The sequence below is a fragment of the Haliotis rubra genome, unplaced genomic scaffold (genome assembly GCF_003918875.1).
Source record: "Haliotis rubra isolate DU_JTF1 unplaced genomic scaffold, ASM391887v1 Scf93, whole genome shotgun sequence".
NCBI classification, from domain to species: domain Eukaryota; kingdom Metazoa; phylum Mollusca; class Gastropoda; order Lepetellida; family Haliotidae; genus Haliotis; species Haliotis rubra.
In genome coordinates, this window is record NW_025767668.1 from 2,262,999 (window position 1) to 2,271,000 (window position 8,002).

Below are 8,002 nucleotides of genomic sequence, written 5' to 3' on the forward strand. Positions count from 1 at the left end.
ACAAATAACATGTGTAGGTTTATACCACCTAACACGGGTTTCAACAAGGGAGTATTAATTGCTGTATTGCATGTGAAAACTTATGGGGCGAGCGCACTGTACTGCTTTAAATACATGTATACGTGTGGTATATTGTCTGTGCGTCTCTATGCGATAATCACATTTACATTACTACAATCTAATGTAGTAAACAAGCGTTTGCAGATCATGTAATATCATGTCAATTTTACTCATGATTTATGAGTGTCATTTTGTCCTATGTAATGACAATGTTAAACTAGGAATCTATCCATCTAAACATTCAGGTCTTTTCAGCATCCCCGCTGAGATATGGGTGCTGAAGATTTGAATCAATGAATTGTGCGTTTCGTAAACATACCCACACAATTACTCTTTTAGTATAACCCTTAAAACAGCCCCTTGAAATGTGAACTGACATTTGGTCCTATTTCTGTTTTTTCTTAATTATCATATCTATCAAGTCCGTGTATTTCGTAAATCATCAGAAATACGAGTTTTAAAATCCATAAAATCTCGTATAGTACTGTGTGACACTAGCGAGCTGACACGAAATATCAACGTACATGTCGGTGCTGAAAATGGGGTGTGTGTCATTGTTCACACTTCGCCCATGAAACTGCGACTTTCGCGGCTTGAATATAGGGGCAACGCTGTTTTTCAGGGCATTATCATTTGCAGAAACCCTAGGTCTTCAATTAACTGCCCGGTGAAGGGTTGTGTTGTGTTGACTGAATGGAGAGAATTTGGAATAAAAGAGCACGAAGCTATCGATCTGGGCCAACTTGCATAGAACAACTTAGTAAAATCGATCTTTGGCCCCTACAATCACCATGTAACTGTCATGCGCACATCGCTTGAACAAGCTGATCTCAGACGATTGTAAGACGACTTGAAATTAAGATCCTGTTGATGTTGCCTTGATGCCAAGTTTCACTCGACGTTGTTACAACTTGTCTTTCATGAAAAGATATACCTGTGTGGTTATGTGTGTGTTTGTGCGCGTGTGCGTGCGCGTGTGTGCGCGCGTGTGCATCATCATCATATTCAGAAATACATTTTGAATTAATTGGATGCTACAAGAGCAAAGTCTGCTGTTTGGTTGGTATGAGAGTACTATACACCATAAAAACAGGAATCTACAGTGATAATGAAATCTTTGATTATGTAGATATTTAAACATGAAAAAACATTAAGTCGTTCGCAATTTAACAGAGAAAAACTCCTGAAACTACAATAACGCTATCTCATCTGTGTCATGACACCTTGAAACTACAATAACGCTATATCATCTGTGCCATGACACCTTGAAACTACAATAACGCTATATCACCTGTGTCATGACACCTTGAAACTACAATAACGCTATATCATCTGTGTCATGACACCTTGAAACTACAATAACGCTATATCATCTGTGTCATGACACCTTGAAACTACAATACCGCTATATCATCTGTGTCATGACACCTTGAAACTACAATAACGCTGTATCATCTGTGTCATGACACCTTGAAACTACAATACCGCTATATCATCTGTGTCATGACACCTTGAAACTACAATACCGCTATATCATCTGTGTCATGACACCCTGAAACTACAATACCGCTATATCATCTGTGTCATGACACCTGGAAACTACAATAACGCTATATCATCTGTCATGACACCCTGAAACTACAATACCGCTATATCATCTGTGTCATGACACCCTGAAACTACAATACCGCTATATCATCTGTGTCTTGACACCTTGAAACTACAATACCGCTATATCATCTGTGTCATGACACCTTGAAACTACAATACCGCTCTATCATCTGTGTCATGACACCTTGAAACTACAATACCGCTATATCATCTGTGTCATGACACCTTGAAACTACAATAACATTATATATCATCTGTGTCATGACACCTTGAAACTACAATACCGCTATATCATCTGTGTCATGACACCTTGAAACTACAATACCGCTATATCATCTGTGTCATGACACCTTGAAACTACAATAACGCTATATCATCTGTGTCATGACACCTTGAAACTACAATACCGCTATATCATCTGTGCCATGACACCTTGAAACTACAATAACGCTATATCATGTGTCATGACACCTTGAAACTACAATAACGCTATATCACCTGTGCCATGACACCTTGAAACTACAATAACACTATATCATCTGTGTCATGACACCTTGAAACTACAATACCGCTATATCATCTGTGTCATGACACCTTGAAACTACAATAACGCTATATCATCTGTGCCATGACACCTTGAAACTACAATAACGCTATATCATCTGTGCCATGACACCTTGAAACTACAATACCGCTATATCATCTGTGTCATGACACCTTGAAACTACAATAACGCTATATCATCTGTGTCATGACACCTTGAAACTACAATAACGCTGTATCATCTGTGCCATGACACCTTGACGCTATATCACCCGTGTCATGACTAATAACGCTATATCACCTGTGTCATGACACCTTGAAACTACAATAACGCTATATCATCTGTGCCATGACACCTTGAAACTACAATAACGCTATATCACCTGTGTCATGACACCTTGAAACTACAATAACGCTATATCATCTGTGCAATGACACCTTGAAAACTACAATAACGCTGTATCATCTTTGTCATGACACCTTGAAACTACAATAACGCTGTATCATCTGTGTCATGGCACCTTGAAACTACAATAACGCTATATCATCTGTGCCATGACACCTTGAAACTACAAGAACGCTATATCACCTGTGTCATGACACCAATACCGCTGAAACTACAATAACGCTATATCACTATATCATCTGTGCCATGACACCCTGAAACTACAATAACGCTGTATCATCTGTGTCATGACACCTTGAAACTACAATAACGCTATATCATCTGTGCCATGACACCTTGAAACTACAATAACGCTATATCATCTGTGTCATGACACCTTGAAACTACAATAACGCTGTATCACCTGTGTCATGACACCTTGAAACTACACGACTCAGTTGAATAGTTTTCACTTGATGGGCGGTAGGGTAGCCTAGTGGTTAAAGCGTTGGCTCGTCACGCCGAAGACCCGGGTTCGATTCCCCACATGGGTACAATGTGTTAAGCCCATTTCTGGTGTCCCCCGCCGTAATATTGCTGGAATATTGCTAAAAGCGGCGTAAAACTAAACTCAGTCAGTCAGTCAGTTTTCACTTGAAATCTACTGCATGGCCAAGTTTGAATTTGAATGAATTGCGCCAGTAACATATGGTGTAAAGGCACAATGTTACACACACTTCTCTAAAAATACATAATGCATTTCTCTCAATAATAGTATCATCCCTCAGGGAAGCTACCATATAATTTATTCCAAACACAAATTACGCATTTAGATTACAATATTAAATTAAAAAGTTTCAATTATCAATTTCAGACAAGTCGTAAGGGATAATAAGTCTTTCATTGCATCACTAGAGTGAGTGCATATTGCCCCAATATATAAAATATAGCCCAACATATTGTCAAAAATGTGTGACTGGGGTGCCTTTAACCTATTACATGTATACCTACTCAGTGACGGGTATCCTCCCATTTGTCAGACATCCCAATAGTCAGACAGGTTAAAACAAACAAACCATCTGGTTGAGTGCACAGCTAATCCCCTGCCTGTTGCCTCTAATGAAATTTGAATGGCCCATAAAATAAATAACAGAACATAACTTTATTACACGTGCACCCAGGCCGATAATCATCGGCATATAAGGTATTAATGATAATATAATGGTAGTAGTATAATAATAGTTTTTACAATTTTACAATTTGCATGATATATTTACAGAATGTACTGAGATTTTTCATAACAGATACCTTTTTACATATAAAGAGTGATTTAAATTTTAACATATTTAGAGAATATATTTGACCTTTTTTTAATTTTCCTTCTCTGAGCTCCAGATTAGAATTGAATGAGCTGTATTTTTGATCCAGGAAGTTGAAATAGGAGACTGTGAAAGCCATACATCACTTAAACCAATGTTATTGAAATATTCTCTGTACATGAAATCCAGCTACAGCTGTGAATACCTTCATTTTGAAGATTATATACAATAGAACAAAAGAATGAAAAAACCCAACTATTTCAATTGTTTAACATCAACAGAAAGTCGGACTCTACCTAATTCACCATAAAGCATATGCAATGGGGTACTTTTCTTTACAGGTAAAATTTTTTCTCATATGTAATTTTCAATTTGTTTTGAATTAAAATATCCTCAAATTTCACAACAATAGAACAAAATTGGTTTCACCAATGAATCAAAGATATATAGTTGACATTGTATTGATAAATTTAACATTCAACTTTTGCGTAAAACAAAATGCATGGCTTTAGTAGCGTGTGGACAGAGATTTCATAGAGATAATTTGAAAGAATTTTCTATCAAAAAAAGTCCAAGATATTTTTACACATCAGTTTTCCTTAGGTTCAACCATGGTTGAAATATCCATTTTGGACATTCCCATGTATATATGGAAAAAATAAAATAAAAAAAATAATAAAAAATATGATCAGTCGATTCCCCACATGGGTACGATGTGTGACAAAGCCCATTTCTGCTGTCCCCCGCCGTCATATTGCTGGAATATTGCTAAATGTGGCGACCCTTGTAAATAGCACAGGGGCTGTAACGCTAAAAACTGCCTTCAAGGTATGTATATACTGTCACTGACGGGGTCTTAGTACTATAAAGTATATAATACTATATACTGTCACTGACGGGATCTTAGTACTTTATTTTACTAAGACCCCGTCAGTGACAGTATATAGTACTAAGACCCCGTCGGTGACAGTGTCTAGTACTAAGACCCCGTCAATGATAGTACATGTATATAGTACTAAGACCCCGTCAGTGACAGTATATAGTACTAAGACCCCGTCAGTGACAGTATATAGTACTAAGACCCTGTCAGTGACAGCATATAGTACTAAGACCCCGTCAGTGACAGCATATAGTACTAAGACCCCGTCAGTGACAGTATATAGTACTAAGACCCCGTCAGTGACAGTATATATATAGTACTAAGATAACGTCAGACCCCGTATGACAGTATATAGTACCAAGACCCCGTCAGTGACAGTATATAGTACTAAGACCCCGTCAGTGACAGTATATAGTACTAAGATAACGTACAGAACCCCGTCAGTGACAGCATATAGTACTAAGACCCCGTCAGTGACAGTATATAGTACTAAGACCCCGTCAGTGACAGTATATAGTACTAAGACCCCGTCAGTGACAGTATATAGTACTAAGAAGTACTAAGACCCCGTCAGTATATGACAGTATATAGTACTAAGACCCCGTCAGTGACAGTATATATATAGTATAGTACTAAGACCCCGTCAATGACAGTATATAGTACTAAGACCCCGTCAGTGACAGTATATAGTACTAAGACCCCGTCAGTGACAGTATATAGTACTAAGACCCCGTCAGTGACAGTATATAGTACTAAGACCCCGTCAGTGACAGTATATACTACTAAGACCCCGTCAGTGACAGTATATAGTACTAAGATAACGTCAGTGACAGCATATAGTACTAAGACCCCGTCAGTGACAGTATACAGTACTAAGATAACGTCAGTAACAGTATATAGTACTAAGACCCCGTTAGTGACAGTTTATAGTACTAAGATAACGTCAGTGACAGCATATAGTACTAAGACCCCGTCAGTGACAGTATATAGTACTAAGTTAACGTCAGTGACAATATATACCTTGATGTCAGTTCTTAGCGTTACAATCTCCTGTGGTAAATAGGGCTCCGTGCCCTTAGCTGGTGGTTAGACCCCGTCAGTGACAGTATATAGGCCTTAGCTGGTGGTACCACACCACACGTTCACTCACTACATATCTGTGGTACCGCTGCGCTAATACTGAAAATGCTTCATGTATGTACAACACAACATTACTTCTTAGAAATATATTTTATTTACATGGATCACTTTTCAGTTGACGTCCTACGCGACAATGTTTGTTGGTAGTAGGACGCCGCACTCAGCTTTAAGCTGGGAGTCTGTAAATACATGAGTCTAGACCAGACAATCCACCTTTGCCGATTCACCATCCCTATCCGTATATCCCTGTCAGCATAGTGGTAACCGTTCTTCAATGCATTACTACGTACTGGTAGGTATGATATATTTATATTAACTCAAATACGATGCATTAAGTATTGGATTAAGTTGTTGCAAATGAATGTAAATCGTTATCCATATCAATGTTATGTATTACTTAAAAATTTACATGAAATGTAAAATGTTTTGGGTGTCAAACATTAGAACAATCTTGTTTAGAACAGGTCTCTCATTTGCGTGGATATTACAAAATGTCGGTGATGCAAATGTGTTTATACTAAAATGTAGAGAAAGATTAACTGACATGTACAAACAAACTTGGCATGATTCTATTTGTAACTCGCATTACTTAACGCACTACTGTAAGCTGAAAGCAGATTTGGAGCCTGAATGTTATATTTTACAACTGAATGATAAGTCTCTTCTAAGAGTAGTTTGTAAATTTAGAATATCCCTGGATAATTTTAGAATTGTTACTTAAAGGAGAAATAAAGACAGTGGTATAACTAGTTGTATCTGTATAAATTGTAATCTTGGAGCGATTGAAGATGAATACCATGTTTTTATGCAATGTACAAAATATAATGAAATTCGGCAAAAGTGCTTGCCACAGCTGAATGCCATGCCCCAATGTGAATAAAGCATGATAAATGTATTACACTCTAATTCTAATACTGTTAAATCAGTTGCTCTGTTTTTGAGACATCTCTTTAAACATTATACATGAAAATATCACGTGGCATTGTAAAATATTGTATCTTTCAATTGTATTATAGCCCGTTAAGCCCACATTACTGAATTAATATGTCAGTATTCTCTATTCTAGTATGTCAAGAGCATGTGTGTAAACAGTGTGTAAAAAATATACGATTAAAATCCTAGTAGAGGCAAAATGTGAAGATGATGTAAAACGTTTAGATAAATGTGTGAATGTTAGTAAAGTGATTTCAATCTTGAAAATGTTTTCATAATTTCATACATGCATATCGACACAAACGTGGCCATGGCCAAGGCAGTATATTGTGTTGCTTACAAGGACACTGACAGAGACAATTATAATATATTGCACTTATGTTGGGAAGTCTAGGATGATCTTACACCAAATCTGATATTTGCCCTTACACCGTTACAAGAAGCATCCCATCATCACAGAAGAGAGCACAATCTTCTCAGTTTCTCATCCTTATTTATCCAGGGTGGAATGTCGTCATTCTGTTAGGATTAATACGCTCCGCACATTCGCTAACACATACCATCGGGTTTAAAGCAGTGAAACCTGTATCAATGTATCAATGAAAATAAAGTTATACTGATCAAAGAAATTCAGTGCTACGTTCGTTAGAACGTGGGAATGGTGAGAGAATGAGTGAGTATGGTTTTACGCCGCTTTTAGTAATTTTCAAGCACCAGAAATGGGCTTCACATATTGCACCCACATAGGGGAATCGAGCCTGGGCCTTCGGCGTGACGAGCCAACGCTTTAACCACTGGGCTACCCCACCGCCCCTGGGAATGGTGAAGTCGCATAGGAAACTGGTTTCGAGTTGGTCTAACAGAATGAGTATATTACAGACTGGGTAATGGAAGATAGTTTGCACATTGATAGTTCCTGGTACCCCCAAACACCATTCACCACTGATGTTTGCCCTGCAGCTCCTTCCGGTAGTTCATCCCCAATCACCATTCACCACTGATGTTTGCCCTGCAGCTCCTTCCAGTACTCCTTCACCACTGATGTTTGTAGTTCATCATCCCCAATCACCATTCACCACTGATGTTTGTTCTGCAGCTCCTTCCGGTAGTTCATCCCCAATCACCATTCAC